This window comes from Varroa destructor, unplaced genomic scaffold (assembly GCF_002443255.2).
Source record: "Varroa destructor unplaced genomic scaffold, Vdes_3.0 BEIS01000006.1, whole genome shotgun sequence".
NCBI lineage: Eukaryota > Metazoa > Arthropoda > Arachnida > Mesostigmata > Varroidae > Varroa > Varroa destructor.
Window position 1 is genome coordinate 9,474,099 of NW_019211459.1, and position 25,441 is coordinate 9,499,539.

At 45.6% G+C, this 25,441-nt stretch overlaps 2 long non-coding RNA genes across 3 annotated transcripts in view; one reads left to right on the forward strand and one right to left on the reverse strand.

Moving 5' to 3' along the window:
• The first annotated feature begins 14,919 nt into the window (after positions 1–14,919).
• Positions 14,920–20,266, forward strand: LOC147754833 (uncharacterized). Its single transcript, XR_015316263.1, has 3 exons — positions 14,920–15,035; positions 15,312–15,627; positions 19,560–20,266. It is a non-coding gene; the product is annotated as an uncharacterized LOC147754833 (long non-coding RNA).
• LOC147754834 (uncharacterized) overlaps positions 15,576–25,441 on the reverse strand; it is a 75,697-nt gene continuing 65,831 nt past the window's right edge. The window contains exons 1-3 of one of the 2 annotated variants that reach the window (XR_015316262.1): positions 25,042–25,371; positions 16,476–17,153; positions 15,576–15,713 (exon numbers count right to left, since the gene is read on the reverse strand). This is a non-coding gene — a long non-coding RNA (uncharacterized LOC147754834). Of the gene's footprint in view, positions 15,714–16,475; positions 17,154–25,041; positions 25,372–25,441 lie in introns of those variants that run through there. The other variant, XR_015316261.1, reaches the window with a different exon arrangement.

Sequence of the window (25,441 nt, forward strand, 5' to 3'; positions counted from 1 at the left end):
GGCATGCCTGCCACCTACCTGACCCCTCGCCAGAGTCTTCTTGGGAACCGCAGGTTTTTCTCCTTTTCGCGAGCGCGAGTTCGCGCGCCCCTTAAATAAGGGCAATTTGCACCTTAACTGCCACATCCCGTTTTGCTACTGCTGCTAGTGCTGCGGGCACGGCCAGCAAATGGTTCACCATGAGATCCAGACCGGAACGGGTGACCCCAACCTACCTACATACACACACACATTGTGTTCCCTTTAAATTTTTCCGCCGTATCTGCCCGCCTGGACGACGAAGGAACCGACCAGGGAGTGAGCGAAGGATTCGAGACGATGTTCTGAATGGCAAGATTCCCACCCAAAGAAAGGTTTGAGTTGCTGCTCTTGGCACTGCGCTTTCCAAAAGAGCATCGCATAGCTTCAGCTCTTTTGCGGAGCTCACAACGCAGGGCTCAGGCAACTCAATGAGTATTGCCGTTTATCTCCGTTTCTCTCTCTCACGGTGTACTTCTCTCGCCGTCGCTCTTCCGCCTCCGCACAATATCTCGTCATTTGTGTTGGCGCGCCGCAGCGCCTGTTCAAGACATATTCATCTATGAACCCATCTAGGAACCATTCACACCTAGAGATACCTTTAGATAGAAGAAGATCGCATGGGGGACTGATATGGAGATCGGACTCATCCTATTTCACAGTTACGATCCTCCTCCCGTCGCCCGACAGACGACCCCCAATCATACTGGCAGCCCCCCAGTATACGAGAAGTACTGCTGCACCGTTATATATGACAACGTAGACAGCTTTTGGTAGCTACTCTTGAACGGTTCGACGGCACCCGCTGAGATGGCCTGTCAAGGCCCTAGTCTGTTTTTGTTTAGCTGCCTGTATTTTGAGAATGCGCACCTCGATTTTCTCTTTTCTTTTTGTACAGGTACAGGTTTTTATCGCCACCGCGGAAGGTGAGTTTTCATATCACACAAAAATAACAGAATACTCGGCTGAAGAGCTCTACCATATATGTACATACATCTGTAGTTCTTGGTAGAATAATAGGGTAAATTCGAAATCTGCCATGTTTTACTTTTCCATTATTACCGGTACTACAGTTAGATTACTTATATTTTTATCACCTGTTAATGCCAGAGAATGTATCCAGCTCATGTCCGGCACACGTTTGGGTTATCAATATATATTTCCTCAATAAAATATCCTTGCAGTACTTGTCTCTGTCCACCTATAATGTCTCTCATATGTCAGCTATGTTATGTTTTTTATTGATAGTTTCGTTAGTCGTACGTTTACGATCGTTTCCCCTTCAAAGAGAGACAAATGTTGTTGCTACGAGCCACCTAGTCGCAAAGTAGGTACGTATAACCTAATATATGCATTACCGCTGTGGTTCACTTGTGTACGGATTGCTCGGCCGGTAGTCTTTGGTAGCAACATTGAAACCTTCTACGCTAAGATTAGTCAGCATCTCCATCTTATACCGTACATGTACACAATGCTTACTGGTTTAGTGACTCAATGACTAAGTCAATGCCAACAGGACATGGCCTTGTCTTGTTTGGCCGTCTTATTCGACAGGTTCGGCGCGCGCACAAACGGCGGCTAGGAGCAACTTTCAACGCATTGGCATCGAACAGGTGCCGATTCCGTGCGGAAGAGCCATTGAATTCGGCCGCAGGCGATTCTGACTAAACCGGAGATTCCCACGGATTCGACGCGTTCGCTTGGGACGGAAGACACTGCCGGCATCGATGAGGAGCTTCGATGTTGATAGCGATGGATACATGTAGTGTCGAGTGAATGAAAATTTCGCCGTTTCATAAAATTACCCAGACACCAAAACAGAAGGGACAACTCAAGATCCGAGGCGGTGACGACGTTGCTGTATGTGACGATGGCGAATGTGAGGTTGCCGTTGCCGTCAAGCCCGATGATCATGCTCCGACGGATCAGATCCGTCGCATCTTACCCGACCTCCGAACTTCCGAGGGGTGCAGCTTATCTTAGATGGCAGTTAGTGCATCGCTAAGGCTGTGCCTCCATTGTCTGTGGCCAATATATAATAGTTTACATTTATGTCGTTCTTCAATATATTGATGATACCGACAACGGCCGGTTACATCAACGTTCACAAATCCCAATACACGGCATCAGAGGAAAGTTGTGCTCAGTGTCGATACGAAGGTCGAGGGGGACGGGTAAGACGCGGACATCTAGCTGAACGACTTAAAGAACTATAACTGCTGCCTGTGGAGTTGATGCCATACTGCCTGATTTCGGTCAGAGCGACTGTTTCGCCTCAAAGTTTCTAACCCTGCTACGATGTACAGGATGTGAGCGATGCGACACGCAACTGATGAGGGATCCGCCAATGTAACGATCGGGCGCAAAGCTACGAAAGGGAATGTGAGCGCAATCAATAAGGACTATCAACTGTCGAATTCGACAACAGCCAGTACATGTAAGCATCGAGTAGAAGATTATAATCTCTGAAGATATCTGTTAATATCTGAAGATTTATGTGAATATAATACCAACATTTATTCAGAGAAGATTTACTGCATGTCTAGCATAAATATGATATTATAAAATCAGACAGATAAAATCGTTATAATTGTAATCTCGCTCGACAAGATCACCGTTTACAGCCAGGCCAACGCCATGGCGAAATAGAGCTAAACTAGGACAATTTACTTATTAACGTACTTAGTTGGTGAGCTATTTTTATTTTTATGGTTATTAAACAATATAATACCGTCCGTCTCTAATAAACAAAGTCCACAGCACAACTAGTCATGTACCACCACATCAGTGCAGTGTATGTTCAACAATATGGCTAACGACTGAACTCATGTTCAAGCCTTTTGATCCGCCTCTAACAGCGTTATTTTATAACAGAGTTATTTTATTCATTAACAATGATCCATTTGAAGTTGCTATGTCTTGGGACGAAAGATAGTACAAATACGGGAGCCTCAAACCGACGGGAGAGCCTAGATGTCTTTCATTCATTGGACGACTCGCTCCTCTTCATCCTCATTGGATCCGATTTGCCCTAGGTGGTGGAGGTCGGACCCGCCTGGGAAATGGGGGTCGACATAGAAAACGCGTAAAAAGAGGGAACGAAAGAGCCTGTTTGCAATACAGTCGGTGAACATTGATGGAATATACCAATAAAAACGGGGATGACGAAACGTGGGACACTGAGGATGTGAGGGTGACCATCATGACAATTCTTTTCTATTCAGAACAACGGTCCACCAGCTTTTGGCAAGCTCTTGGATTCATTTCAGCGGCACAGCAGTTCGTCCAGGATCATTCACTCAGCGAACTCGCATATGCTTTTCTTTGTTTTCGCTCATAGACGTTCGCCATAACTATGATCATCATGAAGCTAACCCCCGATACCTATCGAACGAACAAATTTTGGGTCACTTGTCTGACTGTGACCTTCTCTCTGATTTTTCTTTCCAGGACTCCTTTTTACTTCGTGGTCTTTTATTCTTTTTGTAGTTGGTTGTCGTCTCGGTTATTCTCATTATAACGTTTTTGGAATTATAGGACGATTAGATTGATTCTATTCGCATTGTACTGCATTGCTACAAGCTGGAGCAGGGACAGCGACAAAAAGTGCCAGGGAGACAATGTGCAGATCCCGCAGATCAGCATGTTGTTCTCTGTTCTCTTAGTTTTTTCTTGCGTATCCTGTGGGCATAAATCTGGGGTTGGTTTGGAGATGTTGTCGCTTTCAGGGCCACCCACTGCGTCGAGACCCTCCCCCTCCCCCCCCCACCAGCCGTATCAGCACTGTGAATAACACCCCTAATACTTGTTGAAACGCTAAAAGTCGCACCATAAGAAATTCAACAGAGCCTGTTGCCCAGAGCTCATTTTGAATCAGGTCTTGGAGCGGTTGTCGCAGCGGGCGTTGTCCAACCATTGACCGATCCTCTCTTTAATAACAATACTGTGCCACGTGGGAAACGAAGCACGGGAATTGAGCAGCTCCATGATCTCCTAAGGGGCAGTAATCGTCTAGCGTACCCATTATGTCCGAATTAGGACGTCAGTTGGACGATAACGTGCCTTAGGAGTTTACCTTAGTGCTACAAAGAGTATCGTAAAATAATAGTATAGGTTGCGGACATATTCTCGCGTACATGAAAGGCTCGGTACACTATTCATTACGTCCCTGACGATGTGTACTCACATCAAATACACAAGTACCGATATACTTAACCTACTTACTAGCTTGATAATAACTATCACTAGAATCTGCGAAGCTTTTGAGCAACTTCAGGCACTGGCATTTTTTGTGCGACTCTGATGCATCTCCCGTAGATAAGCTAGATGGCGGTAAGCACTAATAATAATAATAATAATGACTTTCTTGACAAATCTGAAATTACTAGACCAATCGCTTCGAGTACTTCTAGTCCAAGTCGTCACTGTCATATCTTCGAAATTCAAGAGTATCTTGCTTCAATAGATGTCTGCGATCGAAGAGCGATGATCATCAGCAGCTCTCAATGAAGTCCTGTTGTTCGCAATGAATACGGTAAAATAGCAGCAGCAGCAGCAGCAGTAGCGGCAGCGGCAGCAGTAGATCAAGTCTCGAATCTCCGAGCAATGGCCGCATTGTTAGCGGCACCATACAAACCACTCTTTCGTTGTAAGCACATAAACAAACATCGTCTCAAATAAAAAGCCGCGACCGATACAAACCTCAATTGTATCTAGATAGCTAGGTATCGCTGAGAAAACTATCGTGTGAGGCAGAAAATGGAGTGAAATAAACAGAGCTATCAACAGCTCATCAACCTGCTGGTGCACTCAGATCAGCTTCGCAAGACCGGTTCCCAACTAACCTTGTCATACAACTCGGCGATGAGCGGTCTGAATATTGCTCGCCGTCCCGATTCCGGCGGGAATTGTGTGTACTTCACTTGTTAGTCGGGGCGTCTTACGAATGCACACTCAACCCACCGACTAGCGTTCATCAGCGTTACTGGATATAAACACGTCGTTTTCATGGAGTCTACCTATCTTACTTACGATTTAAAAACTAGAAAGATACAGAGAAACGAGAGGAGAGGGCACACAATCGAGACAGACTTGCATAGAAAAACAGCGTTACTCAGACTGAGAGAACCCGACCGCCATTGCTAACTATGGATTGGCACATTGCGAGTACAACAACGACAACAATACCAACAGCACGCAACTGGCCGCCGCCGCCACTGTCAGCGTTGCCAGTGTCCTCGCATTCGTAGAGCAGGCAGGCAGGCAGGCAGGCCTGCAGGCAGGCAGGCCGAAGAGACTAAGCAGGACATGGCAGTGACACAAATTCGCGCCGTAAGATGACACCGCGTAAGATATTGCGAGGGAAACATCGAAGAGTAGACACGGAACCGCCAAAGATTATTTGTTAGCAATTGCGCTATGTTGTTGCGTATAACCATTGCCTCACAGGCGCTGGCTGTCTGGTCTTCAATTGGTTTTTGGTAGATGTAATATGGTATTCTATTCTTCGTGGGCAGATCCAGCTATACTCGTTGTCGTAGGGTACCGGCCGCTTTCTACATTCATGTACATGTACATATGTATCGGATGGACCTATTTGGTTTGATTCGAACTGAAGGGTGGATATGCGAAGGTAAACGAAGTAACAGAGCATAAATTTTTTTGGAGAGAGCGAATCGTTAAAGATCAAATTCAGGAAAACTGTCGACTCAGATGAATCTAGGTCTAGCTAATCCACACATTTTACAGATAGGTGTGTATGTGTCTCTGTGCGTGTGTACATAAGTATGTCTGTATGCTTATTCTACTGCGTTATCGCGATACGGCAGTGAGGATTTTCTTTCGTTGGCGTTTCCTTGTCTGAAGGAATCGTCAGTGGTGAGGATAGCTGAGATTCCTCCCTCTAGACACATATTGCATTGATCGGCCGGGACAGCATCGCCATCATCAACTACTGATCCATTTCGGTACGGAAATGTTCGTCTTTGGCGAAGTGTTGGCGCCTTTTAGGACGCGTTCAGAAGAGGGCGAAAACGAGACGCAGTCTGAGACACAGCGCGACGGGACGAAGAAGCAACGAATGAGAAAGACATCTTTGAAGCTTTCGCTCTTCGCGAAAATATTACTGCGGAAAAATTGAGAAAAAACTAAGGACATCGAGAACTACGTTTGCCGCTGGTACGATACTCGAAAAAGGTGGCTGTCATTAGTTGCTGTCATTGTTATTGTATCGAAGCGGATCTTTTCGAACTACCACCACAGATACTGCAAAAAAAAAAATAAAGAAAAGCGCTGAAATTCGACAACGCCGCTTCTATCAAAGCTTAGCTGGAGGAGGATATGGACCATCAGAGAGGGTGAAATGGCTTCGATTCCCGATTACTAGAAGGGGCCTGCGAAGTGGAGTGAGGATGATTTCGTAAAAATTTGTGCCAACTAAATCGTGCTCCGAATTTTCTTTTCATGTAGTCACGGAGCCTGCTGGCTTCATGCGAGAACCTTCATTTGATATAAAAATGCCCTGTCGCCCGCACCCCTCTGCTGGCGGATTCCAGGTATAGAGATCATAAGTTCACCATCTATATTGAAGCATGGTCCTCGACCTATCAGGTATAGAATATGCATAGAAGAATCCTATGTACGTTAACGTGATTTGAGGAGCAGGAGTGACGTCTTTAAAATAGAAAAAGTTTCGAATAAATTAGTACAAGTACAACGGACATACTTTGAGCTAACCAATGTTTATTGGGGATGAAAAGGAAATAACATCTACGACTCACTGTAACGCATTCATCTGTAGTATTTTGAATAAAAAATAATAACAGCTATATAATATAAATTGTCTTATGGGCAATACTGTGTTTCAATGGCACTAAGTACTAGCTGTTTCGGCGGCTCAATCCGCATAGCAAACTGTTTATGTATATACGTCTTACGAACATCATTAAAAGACTTGTTTGTAAAAAATTACTTTTTAGCTAAAAGCTACTATTCTTAGTTCTAATTGGCATCTACCCTTTTTGCTTTTTTCAACTGACAGTCACTTCGAAGACGAATGTTCGTCCTTGACATTTATTTGTTGCGGAAATACCGGCCATAGAATCATATATTTTGTCTTATTTGTACACTCAATTATATAAAGTTTTCTTCCGTTAGCTGCCGTTTTTGACATAGGGATCGCGCTATGTCAACTACACGTATGATATTCGAAAAGCTATTACGTATCGTTGATATTTGAGCGACCTGAATCGATAAGCAATGGCGGCACATGTTGCATAGAGCCTTAGCGACTTTAACTGGCTTTGTGGCCGCCGCCGCTGTTAGAAAGTCATTGGAGATAGAGAACCTGCTTCCAGCCTGTGCCAGCAGCGCCTATATTCACCGTCTACCCGTTCCACTGTAGGTCATTTTCTCAGCAGAAACTCTGCTGTTCTGCGCAGCAAAAACGAACAGGCAGTGGCCGACGACGACAATCTTGCTTCTCTCTCTCTCTCTCTCTCTCTCTCTCCTTTACGTTGCCATTTTCTCTTTCACCATTTCTCTCTCCTTTTTGTTTCTACATCCATTCAAATAGTCGTTTATCGGTCGCTCGTTCCTTGTGCGTTGAATCGGGGTATGTTTTCTCCACACACATTTGTGTATGTGCGTACATGTTAATTATTGCTCATTGACATGTGGTTGAATGGGGGTTCCCAGCTCTGATCGAGGCCAGGGGCGCCGTCGACTCGTTCAACCGACGCCGCATCGTGGTTCGACTGCGCACTCTGCGCTTGATAGAGTTCGGCGGTGAGGGCCAAAGAATGCAAACCGAATCCTCTAAAATTTTCCAGAATACCTTACCACTGCTCTGTTTTCTGAAGGCTTCTAGCAGGGCCTACCGACCGATCGATCGGATAGCGCAGCGACGTGTCAGTGTTATTCTTTGCACAGCCGTGCTACCGATTTAATCATTGACTATAACTCACACAGAACAATAGCCTCAATGATTTACTACAACGACGACAATCATCAGAGTTATTTATTCTATTACACGATGTAATGTCTAATCCGTTCTCGTATACCCACGGACCGATTAGTCCACTCTTCGGCTTTACTTACCGTGTGCCATGCAGAACGTCTTCAAAGAGCCCCTGATGGTTCAATGGTGTTCTCTAGAGAGGCAATGCCAGCAACAGGTCAGAGCTTTGCCAGCGTCGGACTACTGCTGCTGCTGTTGTGGCAGCCGCTGGCACTGCCAAACATTTCATTCCCGCTTGACTTATCTAAGCAGCGTTTTCTACTTTGGCTACGATCACTTCAATACGTAGCCAGTCATCCGTTCCCGCGCCACCATTTCCACAATCACTTACAAACGCTAGTTCATTTACTCGTTTGAAAAGCGTCTTCAAGCGTTGAATCGCGCCGGAGGAGGCGCATCGACTAAAGCCTGCCTGCCTGCCAACCACCCACCCACCCACAGTATACACGCGAAACGCTCTCAAATATTCAAACGCATCTTGTTCTTTTTTCGTCGTCTTTTACCAATGCGCTTGCAGAACCAGCGATCTCGAACCACCAATCATCCCACTGTCGCGGTGGATCTACCCAAAGTACACGGAATGACTGAGAAGGAAGACTGAAAGTAGAACAGTGAAAGACGTCTGTATTGTAAAAAGAAAAAAAAAGAAGTCGATTCCTTAAAAGACTTTCTGACGCTCTCTATCTTCCCTTTATTTCCAGTAGATGCGTTTATAAGTAAGCGAGGGAAGACACTCATTCAGGCGACCGGGGGCGGGAGGGGGAAGTCCGACCGACAGTTGCCGCTCAGGTTGCAGATAGGCTTTCGATCCATCGGAAAGCGAGAGCAGAGGTAGCATCAGCAGCGAGAAAATACTGCTAGAACAAACCGCAGCAGTAGTAGTCGCTGCTGGCGCGGTATAGATGCGACAAACAAACATCAATGGCAACAGGGAAGATCGAGCGCGCCGCTCCACCTTAATAGCGGCAGCAACAAGAACAGCACCTGTTGACGATGATCTCCGATGATCAATCACACGATATCGAGGGTTCTTCGAGGCAACCAGCTCAAGTGAATGGACGAACGACGCCGCATGGCAGGGTGACTTGATATTCCGACCGCGCACGGGCGGCTAGGCAGGCAACTGGGATACTATCCTTCCATGCTGTTCTACCCTTCGGCCAGGGCAGAATGCGGCAGTTCCATCGCTAATAGTGCTACCATCAATATAAAAGAAATCGTCAGCTACCAGCCAACAGCACGCAGGAGTTCGGGGGGTCGCACGCAGGTAAAACTCCAGCCGTCGTCGTCGTCGTCGTCGTCGCCGCCGCCGCCGCCGCCGCCGCCGCCGCCGCCGCCACCGCTAATGCATGAGAGACGACACACTGATACACAGATGATACGGGCTTGCTTTGTCGCCCTGTAAACATTGCCTGATGAGTAAGGGAGAAAGAGAGAGGGGAAGCAGGGGCGGGGAGGTGGCGTGGTGCTAAGCGGCAGAGTTGTCGCTCTGGCGCTATCGTCCTTCCTTTTCTAATACCACAACGACGACAATAACAGCAACAAAAGAGGTATGAGCAGCAGGACGACATATTCACTATAATACTTCGAAGTGATGTTTTGCTCAGCCATTCAACTCATTCTTTTCCCGATCCTCTCAATTTAATACTGCAGCTGCTGCTGCCGCCGCTGCGACTATCGAACGAGACTGAGCCGCGGCGCTTTACAGACACTGACTTAGCTACTAATGAGGACCGATGGTGGTGCTGCCGTTTGATGGACGGACCTGACAACGGCAACAAGCATAGCCTCGCAACATAGCGTCCGCTTTGTTATATATAGGGATTTTATTTTAATTGTGCATATATATATATATATATAGGGACTGATGCGACATCAAGATCTAGTAAAGTCTATGATTATCGCGCTGTGCTCTTCCAACATTGACCTACCCGCAGTACTGTTTCCGGTTGATGTGTAGGGTGCGCTGCGTCAGAACTACTTTTTTTGTCAGGACAGCCCTGGCACTTACGTTGGGCTAAAAGGAAGACATTATTTTATCGAATCATTTCGTTTCTCCTAACAAAACACATTTTGCCAGTACAAGAACACTGTAAACGCAAGTACGTCGAGGTTGACATTTGATTTATTCGGTGGTCCTAGACGAGCTGCGTGAATTTTGGTCTAAACGGTTTATATATGCGGCATGCTGAAAGGTATTAAAAAAAATTATTAATCTATACAAGCACACATTTTTGGGAATCAATATTGCCAGATATATAATCGTTCAGAAAAAGTCAGCCAACTTCAAAATTCATCTTGACAAGTTTGAGAGACGGTTTGAGAACGGACCCATTTCACTCACACAGAACGAATTTCGCGTAGTAAGGCCACGTCTCTGATGACCTGAAAGAGTACTGGCCTAAAACGAATATATATTACCAGTTAGAATGGATAGGAACAACAGCATTCATGGATCAAACTACTTAAGAAATTATTACGCTTATGTTGTGTGATACTCTTTAACGTTTAAGCCCTTTTTCAGGAAGTTTATGACGCACCGAGTCCAAGAAGACTCCTGTCCAGAAGGACAGGGAAAGACAATCATTGACAGCATACGGTAATATACTAATTCGATCACTGGAACACCTCCCTCTGGTGCTGATCAGCATGACCCCGTCCAGCAGTAGTCAGGTCAGCTTATTCAGGCTGATCCTGTATAGTTCGGCCCGGCCAAATAGTCGGGAACCGGTTATCGATAACTAGTCGAAACACGTGTTCAGCCAATTACCCTTATCCTATCAACATTTTATTATAATAAGTTTCGTGCATTACGACGAAGTCTTGCCAGCTCAGCTCAGCTCACTATTATCCTCCAGTCGCCCAGTGCCTCTGTAGACTATTCAGCAATTTCCTATGTGCCGATTGAACAACCCGCTTGGCAGACCCTCCGCGCATACGGGTGTTTACTTCTTGCGAATCAACGACAGCGGCCACAGTCCGATAGCAACCACTTGTCGACAAGAACCCTGTATCGGTAAGTGCCTACCTTTCTATCCCAGCCCAACATCGCGGCGGCAATGCGATCGTCACCCCGATCCAAATCTGCGCTTACAAAGCCATCGAAACAAACCCTGCCGCCCCGAAGAATTAGATTGAATGCTAGAGAATGCGTTGAGAACGGCGCCAGAAGCTCTAGATGGTGCTACCCGACCTGCCATTGACGCAGACGTAGCGATCGTTGACAATTGCTTTTCTTAAAGATATGTCTGTGTCGATGTCACAAAGCTGTGTTGATAATGGTGTTTCTGCTACCGCCTCGTGGTCTTCCCTTCATGTTGTTGTTGTGCTCACGTCGTCGATCTGAGCACATAGGTACGTGTCTATGCGTGTTCTCACGAGCAGGAACGACCGCGCCGACGGCGAGAGAAGCATCTCCCTCTCGTATAGATATGTATAGACATATATCGCACTCTCACCTCATCATTTACCCTTTCCCACTTTTTCACGCTGCCTCTCAATCTCGTCAATGGGGTTGCCCGCCCGCAAGTCCATGCCGTTCATGCTGTCTCCACATAGGGAGCTGGCCGTCTCTATGTTTTCTAAATGCTACTTTTATATGGAGAATAGTGCTGCCGTTTTCCTGGAACTGGGTAGCCGATGATGGAGTGTAGAACGACTGTAGGCACGGTCGTCAGAAGCATTCTCTATTTTCTGTGACATCGATCGTGTCCGCCGTTTAGCCTACGGCTCGATTGCCGCCGCGCAACCGGTAAATTCACCTATTGGTTGTCGCTTTAGCTATCGATTAGCGCTATTCCATACGCTCAGCATCACTCGTTCTTTGTACTGCTATATACGAATGCTGACAGCAAGAAGATGGTCCAGTAAGTATGAGGAGTCTTCTTTCCCCTACAGCATCTATATAACGCGCTAGTATATTTGAAAGTCTCAAAAACGCTGTTTAAATATTACTTGATAGTGTCATCGCTGATCAGCTGGTTGTCCACTATTCGGCGCTGGTGACGCGAACGAAGTGATCTACTCTCTGGGCTTGACCTTTCATTCAAAGGCTTAAGAACGTAGGCGATAGCTCGAGCTGCGTGTTGGAGAGCAAAGACTAGCTTGCTTTGTGCAGCCTTCACCGACACAAACATCGTTCCCTCTGGTAGTAGCACTATTAATAGTCTAGACTATACTGACAACGAGTTAGCCTCAACGACCCTGCTTTGATTGCTGTCACCGTTACTGCTGCTGCTGCTGCTGCTGCTGTTGGTGGCGACGATTCCTCCTTGTCATCTCGGTCTGATGCTAGTTCTCCCTTTCTGCTTCATTCTCGCCACTTTCCTCGCTACTCTCACCCTTTTCGCAGTTCCTTTCCCTTCTCGTTTTCCTTCGATAGCTCTTTTCATCCTCCGCGACTGTTCGCTACCGCAAAAGAGCAACAAGTGGCGCGACAACAAGCTTAGCTCGTGAAGGTACTTGCTATAGATAAAAACATGTGTAGCCATAGTGGATGTGAGTGACGCGGACGGTACCAACAACACTGTCCGCTGGCGTGGCAGGGTCCACACAAACCAACAGGGGCTATAAAGTGACCGCAGCGCCAATTGGTCAAGCTTCCGGGTCGCTGCCACGGATAGTCAGACAAATTGGAAAGGTTAATACGAGCCGCATAGATGTCTAGAAGAATAAAGAGATCAGATCGCAAAACGACCGTCAAACGACTCTGAGAGATAAAACAAAGCAGACCGATAAAATGAAGCTATTGTAGCAAACGCATTTAGAGCACAGGCATAAACACAGCGTCCATTGACACAGGCCGAGAGTGAAGCCCTATACACCATAGTGCTAGACATAGCATTAGTCACTTGCCCGGTGACAGGGCTGCCAACAGATCGACAATGCTGAACTTGCGATGAGACGAGCCAGTATAAAAAGAAAATCAAATTTATCAGAGCTGGAAGTTTTTGTACTTTTCAAGTAAAGAACATTGTTGATGGTGATGGCATCAGCAGCGTCCTAATGGAAACGGTTTGACGAAACAGTTTTTTTTTGTCCTAATTATGTGTTGTATTTAGAAACGGATAACGGTTATCGTTGGTGGAAATACATTGACAGCGGGGAAACTACGCACGCCGCAAAAGTAGTAGCAAGCAAAAATAAAATCAAGATATCATTGTAAAGCGTATTTGTTTAGAAACAGAAACGAACAGTGCCTTGCATAATAGACGATTCTTCGAAACGTATCTAGCAATTGTTGAGTCCTGGTAAATAAGCTATTTTAGGAGGATGACAATTACAGAAGTAACAGGATCTAGGTGGCAGATATCCAGCTTTCACTGACCATCATCGCAACAGCATGCAGTCTGTGACTACAGAGCGACGACTGACCATTGAACAAGCGTTCGGTCCAAGTCAACCTTCACTTTCGCCTATATTTTATCGCCTGAGGCATTGCTATTTAATAGAGATTGACAACCGCGTTTGAACTGCGATGCGCCCCCTGCTGACAGCTTTAACCCCAAACCCATAAAAATACAAAAAGCAACAACAACTTAATTGCCGTTGATAGATTTGAAGGAAAAGAATCGATTTTTTTTTTATTACAACCAGATATTTGCGTATCTCGAAATGGGGCTCGTTGCATTTAGAATCCAGAACGAATTGGGTTTGAAGAATTGCATGATGGGTCATGCTCATAATTTTTTTGATCACCTGGGTATTTGATATATCTTTTCTACAGCTCTTGCGCATGGTAGCTTTTCGTATTCTAGTTTCGATATGAGAGTATCAAGTACTAAAAATACTTTGCCGCTCGGTTTTAATCGGCGTTCGACTCCTTAGCAAATTCGTTGTACCAGATGAGCCCGGAGTCGACGACCGACCTCGATGCTATGTAAAGGCTGTAAATCGAAAGTTAACTAAAAGACTTTTGCCTAGCAAATGCTTCATAAACGATGCCAACATATTCATGGGTGACGTTAATAGGACCAGTTAAAAACTGATAGGACGTGTAGTTAGTGGACTGACCGGCCGGCACACAAGCGCTCAAATCGTCTGCTGAGAAACTCTGATGACCTTAGTGCAAAAAAGTTAGGAGGGGCATAGATACACAGGTCCAACTGAGCCCTTATATGTTTAATCGATAGATACCGTGAACCAGGTAGCATTGCTCCTAAGCAATTGTTCAGCTACAGGATTTACGAACAAAAAAAAATAGGAAATCCGATTACTATTATTAGAAAGTCGGATGTTATTTTGGCAGTAATCCATTTAGCTTTGAAAATTGTTGAAACGTAAGAACAACGAGAAATTTTGGATGAAATATAACCATATCCTAAATAAATCGGCCGTCTTGGCAATACTATCAGAAGAAAAGAAGGAGACCATATCGATACCTGACGTGAAACAACTCCTTAGGCTGTTGACATAAAGCTATGGTAATTCTATAAATACAGCAAAAGAAATATGGAATTTTAGTTTGGGCCTTCGGAATATGAGCCTTTTTTATTCTTGGCTTCTCTAATCCTCTCCTGTCCCTATTTGTATCCCTCCCTAAGCTCCGCGAGAACATGAAGTAAGGATCACTGCTTAGCTGCATGCTTATACTTATCCAAGCATCCGTTCAGCCCATTGAAGAAAATGACATCGTAACCCATTAAAGAAGGCTTTTGTTCTGGCCATTTTTGTATCGGTTAAGACTCGCCTTTAATTTGAAGCATCCGGTCAGACACTGGCATCGTTCGTCATCTTTCGACGTTATTTGCACACGTCCAGATTCAGTTCCGCATCAAGTGCCAGTGGTCAATTCATCATCGTTCGGCATTATTTCCATATCCATCTCTTCGTTCAGTGACCAGTTCTGTTGCCGCTGCTGATGCCACCGCAACGGCTTGCACATGACCAGTTGCAGATTCCGTCAGGACCAGGCAATCTTCGGGGCAATTTTTCTGAGTGAATGACACCCGCAGGCCAGCATTAGGTCACTTCACCCGATTCAAACTCCACTACTCTGCAGGTGAGTGGTGTTTCTTTTGGCGTTCACGGTTCGTAATTGGTGTCACCTGGCTATCCAGGTTCGCCATTAGAAAGCTTTTGCGAAGCTGCGCGTTTGATAGATATGACAGGGGGCCAAATAGCAATACGCAAGGCTAGCGTTTTCGACTGCGGCACCTCCGTGGGCGATGAGTTGGATTGCACGCCGTTCCAAAATAACCAATGCCCGGACAGCTAAATCCGTAATGATGCAGTAAATTTCAAACGCCTGCTTCGGTCGTTGCGTATTCTTTGTCAGAGAAAACATGGCAGAATACTTGAGTGGTTACCGGTACCAGGACAAACTAACCAGTTGACGGACAACGTTGGACTCAGGTTAAGCGGTGTCTCGGGTCTGTGTCAATGGATGGCGTGCTCACTAGTGAGCTTTGCTTGTCGCCTGAGCAGCTTGACAGGTGCCGTGAGTGAGTAGACTGAGTGCGGTAATTTTGGCCTAAATTTGGCTTGAAGAGTCTATTCACCGCTTAGGCCAGCAATAACATCGTAAGGCTGATGCTGCTGATTCGACAGGGCCTGACCTTCAAGTCTACTAGCTAACCCATAGGCATATGCGGGTAAGTGCACTATATATGATGTTGACTCTAATGACAACTAGTGATAACGATACCTTTTCTAGTGAAACGCGGATCTCAGCTACGTCCTGCAATAAGCAAAATTCAATATAAAACGACACTCTAGTTATATTGGTACAATCGTTATGCAGTCATTTTCCAGGAAAATTTCCGTAAATAAATTTTTACAGAGAAAAGGACGCGTCGATTTTTAGTCTCTAGAGTCCATACGTGGTAGACCTGTATGCTACACCAGTGACGATTCTAGTACAAGGCTAATTTAAGGAAGTGTTGCATTCATTTTTCTATAAAACAACAATTATGGTTAATAAATAATTATAGGACAAACTTATTTTATTTTTTAACTCGATTCGCCTTAAAAGGTTAAAAAAAAATAACTTTTTAATGTATTATATAATACACTAGACAGTTTCCCATTCTGAAATCAGTCAAATGCCCGGCTACGAAAAGCCTTAAATTGCCACAGTCGAGAAAGATAGCTAATACGTTTGAAAACGATATTTAATTCACGGTGTTAACCACCAAATGGATTAGTCATAAGTTTATATAACTAAAAAGGATATCAAGCAAATGCTGCGGGTAACAACTGGAAGTTAGACAGTTTTAATAACTTCAAACAAATCCCAAGGTATTTTTCATTTGTCAACAAGAGATAAGTTTCGGCTATTTACCTATCGTACGATTATCATAGGAGGCACTTTCATTACGTGTAGCCATAGCGAATTTAAAAAAACACTACTTTTACCATTAAAAACATCTAAAGAAGGGTTTCCATTTCAGCCAGCGCCTGTCGTACGATACCATTATCTCTTAGCTTTACACTTCTTTACCTTTAGACCCAACTTCATGCGTCGGATTAATTCCATCCAGTCAAAGGTCTGTCGTTAATGTTGCATTATACATAGACCATCGTAGAACGTCCTCTCACTCAGTCGCCTTTACCTCGGCTATGCCAGCTTCGACAGCGGGGTTACTGGTTTTTAGGGTTGGACTGCACTTTTTCTGTAGTGAAACAACAAGCGAAGGCGACACAAACTGCTACTGAATGGCGGCTCCGAAACGGCAATTCCATACACTGGGACTGGTCGATGTTTATTTTCATGATGAAAACTATGGGGAATCAGCCTGCATCGGTGCTGCCGTCGCCGTCGCCGCCGCCGCCGCCGCCGCCGCCGCCCCCGCCGCCGCTGGCTTGTCTCCGATGACCGATTCCCTAAGACGCCTGTGCATGCAGACGACTATCCGATGCTGGTCTCCGCCCGCCTCTCGTGGCGCCACTTGCAGTTACGATTAATAATAATATAATTATAGTGGAGAATGATCAGCAAAAAACATTTTTAAGATGTGGACGGCCAAGTCGGTTGCGAGCGCTGCGCATGTGCTCGATGGGTATCGCCTCACGAGAGGCGTCCCGTCACCTTGTCAACTGCCCCTTCCACTCGCGGAAGCCCTGTAGATGACTAAAAACGCGAACCTGATATTATGGGCGCGGGTCGATTAGCCGCCATCTGGAAAAAAGCCAATGGTTAGCTAACTAGTTGACATCTTGAACCGAAAAACTACGGTATAGGCAGCCGCATTTGTTCTTTAATAATAACCCTTTAGACGATCGCTAATTGGCTCGAACTCTCTCTGACCGTTTATGGTCGACGCCATGAAGCTACAATGGCGGAGAATGAAAAATGCTGCAAAGTACAACAAAAATCAACATGCCATTTCAAATTAATGCTACATGTATATATTGTTCATCTGCGGCATCATTTCATTATAAGTTAATTTTATATTTATCTACTATCGTTTGATATCGTTACTTAGCAGAAGCAGATAGATCGTCATGTACTTTCTTTACGAAAACAGAAGTATTTCATTTCCGATTAATCTAACCGAAGAACAAAACAAAAAAACGTTTCGTCTAACTTCGAAAGCATTACAGCTCTTTGAAAAGGTCTAGAGAAATAGACAGGGCAATCTCCTATGTTCTACATTTCGACAATGTTTAATAGCTCGCTCGTATTATGGCCGGCAAATAACGCCGAACGAGATGCCAGCGACTGCAGACAGTCCGACTTCTGCTACTGATGCTCTGAACGACGAAAACAGGTCCGTCTGTTCGTTTAATAAATGCTCGTTCGTCAAATCGCCAACGGTTTCGAAATGTAAACCCTTTTTTCCTAGCAAATCTCTAATACTCGATTTGTCTTCAGCCTTAGACATCACTTCCTGCCATCTCCGATCTCCGCTGCGAATCGGTATTTGTGGCCAAAAAAGAGCTCTCTAAGTCTGTATCGGAAATATCTCTATATAAGTGTTTGGGTCTCAAAATGCCATAGGAGAATCGCCTCCCCAGCACCTCTTTGGTATCAGCGACTCAGTATACAAAAAAAGTCCTCCATAGAACTGCTGCATTGCCGGCACTGCGAAACACTGCTAGACTGGGGTGTCTATTCAGCGGGGGTTTGTTCAACTATGTATGTAACGATACACGATGTCTAGAGCTTTTTCCTTTTAGCTGAAGCGGTATGCACAACTGTATCGGAGCGGCAATAGATTAGTCAGCAAAATTTATAACGAATTTTCAGGCGACACGTAGTAAAAGTGGTCGTTTTAGGGTTTCATAAGTTACATCTTATAGCAGGGTTACTGTACGTATTCCTACTTAGGAAACGGCATCATATAATTAGAAGACCATGCACTTCTCGCCTTTGACAAGTCATGGACAGACCGAGTTCGTCTCCTTTCGACTGTTATCATCTCAATACGTTCGTTGCTTGCTTGTTCAACTCTATCTTACACACACATATATATGCAACGATACAAATAGTCAATACAGAGGGGTGTGCATTCCCTGAAGTCATTATATGAAACTTTGGCTTACTGCTGTAAGCAAGCGCACCCGCTGCATCTCATAGCACTTAACTAGCGAAACGAGACTCCGCTCTGACTGCTGTACCTCCGCTGCTACCGATTCTGGTGTTAGCGTTGCCGCCATTGCCTTTGAGGAATTATTTCTTCCCACCGCCGAAGTGTAGTTGACTGTCGTCTATCGACTTTTTAAACTTTCATAACCCCCGTGCCACCAACCCCTATTACGCTCACTTGCTGAGTTTCACATGTCGACGTCGATCTCCTGGAATATCCACTGCCGCCTCCATACCCATATGCCCTGGTCTTTTAAATCCCAGCTGTCGTTAATGAAATCTACGACGGCTGCGGTGGGAGAAGGCAGTCCTGCGAGCCTTAACGACGCGACGTTGTAGGACTCTGCCCCCTTTTGCCCGGAACACTAGCTGCATGCACTACGAGGCTCACACATATTTTGATTTGCTCAACGGGTCCGTTGGCCAACAGCGACGCGTTTCTTCGGCTGCTGTTGTAAGAGCCAAGTAAAAACAACGTACTTAAACCTCTTCTGTTTCAGCGTTGCGCTCCCCATTCATCGCTTAGCGTCTTTAGCGTTCACTGCTTCTTTCTTGTCTTTCTAACCCCTGCCCAGTTGTTCCATAGACGTTTCTCTCTGACGACTGCCGAACAGTGAGTACGATGGCCTAGGTGCTTAATTAATTTCAGAGCTACCGGTGTGCGTCTTTGCTGGCCGCCACAAAAACAACGCCACTACCGCCCGCTGCTGCGTTAGAATACAACGAAGACGACGAGAAGCATAGCGAACACTCTGGAGTAGACACGGGTTTCAAGAAGTTTAAGGGAAAGGCAGGGGGCATCGCAGTGTGGCATCCAGTCCGGGGGTGAGATTCAGCGGGCTCAGCTACCGGTCAGGCGATCTCTTGAGCTGCAGGCGGGGTAGTATGGGACAGGCGCCATAGAGACTTGGTATGGCAGCATTTTTTCTGTCTCTACCTTCCTTCTCTCTTTTGCAACGTTTATTAATAGAATCTGTATATACATCACCTTTTCAGTGGACAAGCTGTGAACGCCTAAGCACCAGTAGTTAGTTGGTGGGTCGGTTAGCGGACCGGCTCTGTTAAGGCGGTCGACCAAGGTGGCACTCGCATCTCTGAAGGATTCCTATATGAAGACAAGTAGAAGGCGGAGGAGGTGCTGCTATTACTCGCTAAAATCTAGCGTCGTGGCTGCTTTAGCGTACTAAATAGATAAACACCGACTGAATAATATCAATAAATAGGAATAAAAGGTCTTAAGCGCTTGTTGACTTTTGCTGTCTGCCTGCAGGCAAAACTGTTCTGTGTGATTTTTTTCAACGGAAACTCCAATAAAGTTTTTTTTTTATGAAACCTAGGCAATTCGAAGATTAAAGCTAGCGACCGCGTATGCCATATGCCTGATGTAGTGCTCCATTTGAATTACCAAGTTATGGTCGGATAACCTAGACCAGGTTAGAACGTCAGTAAAATAGCCCTTATTGATACCGGGCATGTTGTCGATATCGGTATGTATGGGTAAGAGATTGTCAAAATGAAGCATCAGAGATTGAAATAGGTTTTCTTAAACAGGCTGTATTAGTAAAATAAAAATCGCGAAATCTCACAAAATATTTGGCAATTATTACAACAATCCCCAAATATTCAAAAGCTTTAGGCGAAAAGCCAATGGGATCCAACGGTTACTCGTAACGGTAGTCGATAATAAATACAGATAAGTTTATCAGCGCATATAATAAGTATAAATATATGTAAACATATGTAAATAAAAGGCAAATTTGATGAAGAAAAAAAGAAGATCAGATTAATTTTACAATGTTTAATTCTAGCAGCGAATCGACAACTTAGCATTTAGTTTGAACATGCACAGACATCTTTGGAGAGAGCAACATTTTGATAACAAACGGGAAAGACCCAGACGTTTAGAAGTCTTGTACCTTCACCAGAAGTTTATATTTATTCGAACCACTTCCGTCACGGCTGTACCGAAGCAATACTTCAAAAACATCTAACTTAAACCTTGCACAGTGGCTATAGCACAGAAAAGCGGTACAGTTCAAAGTGGCATACGTCACCAAGCGATAGACTGGTTGTTCGCCCTGTTATAGAAATGACGTCCAATCTGAATAGATCTAATAGTCACCCAAATCACCCCTTTCTCTGCAGGATTGTTGGTTGCAGGCTTGCGCTAATATCTTTCAACGCATGCCTTTGCCATTTCCCCACGTCACTACGCGATAAACGTAACTCCTTACTGAGAGTTACGAATAGCGCCTAATCTTGTCCTCCTCTCACACAGTGATCTCGACCCATTCGAACCCCAATCAGCTAATTCTGACCATCGGTACGGCCTGTGTTTCGCCATGCCGTCGGTGACGACTTGCTCTCGACGGCTGTCTTTGTGCCTGCGCTTTTGTAAACCAGCACCGGTTCGGTCGTCATCTCCATGAGAATGATATCGCGGCGGATGACTTATGACCTCGTGCCACTTGGTGACAACAATGTCATCACGTTGGGGCGATGGCGGCACACTTTCGTTGCACGGGTCACCGTTGTTCCTCTGCAACTCGCTCTGTCCCTGACTAAGCGCCCCTGGAAGCCCACACAGCGAGAAACATTGTGAGAACTTTTTGGAGAGCCTTATTCTCTTTTGTGCCTTGCAGCTCCTAGACGTATCGTATCGCACAGCGGAGTTGCCCCGTCGTACTGCAGCATTTGCCAAGTGGCGAGCACACACCGAAGACCGCCGGAACGGGATTGGTCTGCCTCGTCCGGATACAATGACGAAGTCGATTGCCAATGCTTGCTCAGCATTGGCCAACGTACAAGCATCTACGCGCAATTTGACTCTCAAGAGAAGCGGCCCACTCGGCTGCTTGCAATTTTTCAATGTCCAATCTTTGTGAGTTTTTCACAAATGCGAGCGACACTTGACCCGCCTGCGCATCACTTCGCTTCGTTTTCTTTCTATATCTGTCTTTTCCGATGACCCCCCGCCCGCCCCCCCGTCGTCCACCTCTCATCGTCTTTCCGTTCTGTTCAACCGTCCAGAGCGCACAGCATCCACAGCTACGCAGTGACCGACCCGAGTTTCCGGTTTGATCAGCTGAGTCGCTTCCTTTACCGTCTGGCATTCTTAGCTGCCTTTGTCCAGCTGAGCTGAATCTTCTATCCCAAGAGAACTGATGAAGGGATCGTGGTTCAACCACATTGAACTTGTTTTCGTTATGGGTTGAAATATAGAGTGGCCACTCAGTTGCTGGTGAAGTGTGCACTTTGACAATATTACGAGTTCATGGTTTGTATATTGGATTTATATACACGTGCATCGACCGTGTTTAGGTCGTATGCACGACGTACATCTGAGGTGATAGAATATACTAGTCTATTGATCGCATTGCGTACACATTGACGGATCATCAGCTATGAGCATTAGTACTATAAATGCTTATCGGGTCTACTCAATTAGACATTGATCGATCGCACTATTACAACGTAGCAGAGCTTCGAAAAATTAGGACTTAGTCTTACCCATTCCTTTTGCAAATAGGAATACTGTAAATTGTACCGTATTGTACTTTTGGATGCTAGGATTAATTCAGTTGCAACACCCCCTTGTTTTTCGTTCAACACCATGTTGCCATGAATAAAAAATCAGTGTCTCTAATTTGTCTCCTGCTGAATTATGCACAACGTATCTTTATTTTGTTAGCAGATTAGTAATAATTTTCCGGTAACACTAAGTTATTTTCCGGATTTCACAACACTGTCGCCCATTTGTGTACATCTTATACAGCCTTTAAAACGATCGAAAATCGCTAGGAGCACACCCCATTAAAAACGACATCTTTGTGCACCGCAGTTAGGTTACCGCTATCTCAACGATAAACTCAAGCCATCGACCTCACTCTATATGACTTCGCCCTCAGCAATCTCTCTCTCTCACGACTTTGCTTTCTTTCTCGCCCGGACCGCCGTTTAAGTTATACGGTAAAAAGGCTTCTTGAACTATATGTCGTAGGTGGGCCGTAACTTTGGCCCAGGGTACAGGTCGGCAGAACCCAGAGGCCGGCTATGAAGGAACGAGGTGGCGCCGACGAAGAAGGAGTCGTTGTATTTGACGATCGAGGAGCGAGCCGATATATTTGATATGGCCGCTGCTTCTACGGCCGCCCCTGTGGGGATATCACCGACGCCCGGAAATGACATAAATATTAAGCGTATCAGAAAACGAGGGCCGGGCGGTGGGGGCGGAGGGTATCTAAGAAGAGGGAGAAAAGTAAGAAACAAAAACGAGAAGGTTGCTGACAAAGGCCAAGAATAGAGAATCGCGAAGAATGGTGTCCGCTACGGTAACAGACGTCTCAATGTTACTACAAAGATAGGCATGAGACATGTAGTGCGAAAAATTTGATCAGTAGTAGGATACTAGCTGTCACATAACACAAAGATTTTAGCACGCTTTTCCGTTTGATCGTACCGTAGAGGCAAACATGGTCGCTAATAGAAGAGTATGATGATGCCAGCAACGTAAAAGCGAGAAGACGGCAAGGGCAAACGACACAGGGACAAGATAGAGCGGTTGGAAAAGGGACAGGGAAAGGAACGAAGACGGACCACCTTTTAGCGGCCGGAGTATAGGAGAAGAGCATATTGAAATATGGTTATTAGTTCGTTCATATCGCCTCGTATATTATTCAAGTGCGCAAGTAGATGATGTTGCAGCCGCCGCGCTGCTGCTGGTGATTGTGTGTGATCTTGGGATCTTCGTGGCGTTTCGGACAGTAGCAGCTTCGGCCCAAGCGACGACCAATGACTGACTACCGGCAAAATAAGCATGGGCGATAGATAGTGTCCGTGGCGGTCGTATCAGCTTCTCCTCAGCCTATGCAACAGCAGCCGCAGCAGCATCGTTCGTCCATTCTCCTCATCGCCGCCAGCCGAGTAAGCGACCACCGATAAGGACCATTCAGTGGCGCGGCAGCAGCGTCATTTCTCTACGGTTCTCCGCAACGAAGGGTTAAGAAGAGAGCTAGCACCTAGTAGCAGCGAGAGTCTGCTAAGACAATGACCCTTTACCATCGCCTCTTATTTCTCACCGCGTTCCGATGAGAAAAAGAGATGAAAGGAGCAGGGGGCAGCTAAAGCCAAAGGCGAAAAGAACCATAAGGGAAGAGCACCCTTCCACTACTCCGGACAGAAGGAGGAGGAGAGATCGGAGGGTCGTCTGATGGCCTCATCACCAAGCCCATCATCCCTGGGGCACTGCCAAGGCAGGCGAAGGTGAGCGTGCAGCACAGACAAGGCAGAATAAGAGTCATACAGCAGCTTATAGTGAGCAGTGGGTTAGCAGGCGTGCGGACCCAACCTAGACGGTAACACTTCGCTCCTTTTGACACCAGGACGATGCCTTCGCTCCTCGCCCCCCACTCCCACAGCAACAACGATGAGAACCATCTTCCTCCTCTTGGCCTCTTTTGCACCCGTCATACCTGCTACTGTTACTGTTGTTAATGCTGGAAGTGGCACATCTATATATATATTCGCACCTACCACTACCCTTACACCTCGGCAGGAGACTTTCCTGGTCCTGGTCCAGGGTGCGGCGTGTTGGGCCGCTCGAAGATGTCCTGACCATATTTGCCATTGCTGCTGTCGTCGTCCTCCTGAGTTGGCCGGCCCCGAAAAGATAAGTGCTATCGCTCCTTCATCTCCATCTGGCGTCTATGAAGCCTCATGAAGAAAGCATGGAGCAGGCGTAACGATCATCATTCTTTCTTTCCTTTAGCGAGAAAATAGAGGGGTTTGGCAGCTGCTACGTGTCGCGATTGGTTCCAGTAGCTGGTTTAAGGATCTCCTAATGACTACTATAATAGTATGGAGTTATACAATGTAAAAGGTACGTGTGGGCGCCCGCTGCATGTCGTATGCGAAGATAATATATAGAAAACAGAGTCCGTATGAGCGGCAATTCATAGGGTTGCAACAGTTGACTCACTGGGGCAAATGCTTTGGAGTATTTTTGTGATCTTTTCACATTACTAGTTACACTAAGAATTATAATAGTAGTACTAATGGTAAAAATATATATTGGCATTTTATATGCATAAAAATTAATGTGTAAAGGAAGTATTCAGAGATTTTTATTTTGTGTATAAAATTTGAACGTATTTTCGTAGCTTTCCTTAAATGACAGCTGGTCCTTTTTTGTGAATCGATTTAGCAGGGCAAGCCAATCACTTCTTTTCACTTTTTTGAAAATGAAGTATGAAACTTCATTTTCAAAAAAAGACCACTTGCATTCACAATTAGACAATTTTTTATAGTAAAAAATGTACCATTGATATGTTGATCAAGATTCTCCCATCGCCGGTCATCTGGCCAATTTTTGGCAAGCCGTAATTGTCCACATGTTTTTGTCATATATTTTCTACTCGAAGGCAATTATATATCAGTGCATTATATATACGTATATACTCTCGAGATTTCTCAAACTCACCGAGTACGTCCGCTTTTTCTTTCGAATGTACAGGCAGCTACTCCCGCCCTCGCCGCTGGAATCTACAGAACACGTTCTGAAGGCAGTTAGCGTCGTCGTGTTTAGCGCGGTGCGCCCACAGCAAGACGGTATGAGACTGCCAGTTGTCGAGATCAGCCAAACCAGCGACCCGATGCTTCGTTTCGTGCTGTTATAGCACTATACCGGGCTAAAATCAGCTCGTGCACAAACGCTATCTGCCTGCATGACAAGACGACGAGAAATGCCACTGCGTCGTTTACTACATCGTAGTTCGATCGAATGCACTACAGCAGAGACACAGACCGGCTGTGGTCGACAACGGCCCACCGGCAAAAGTGTGCATCATCGTTAGCCTCTCATTGACCGAAAGCTGCAATGA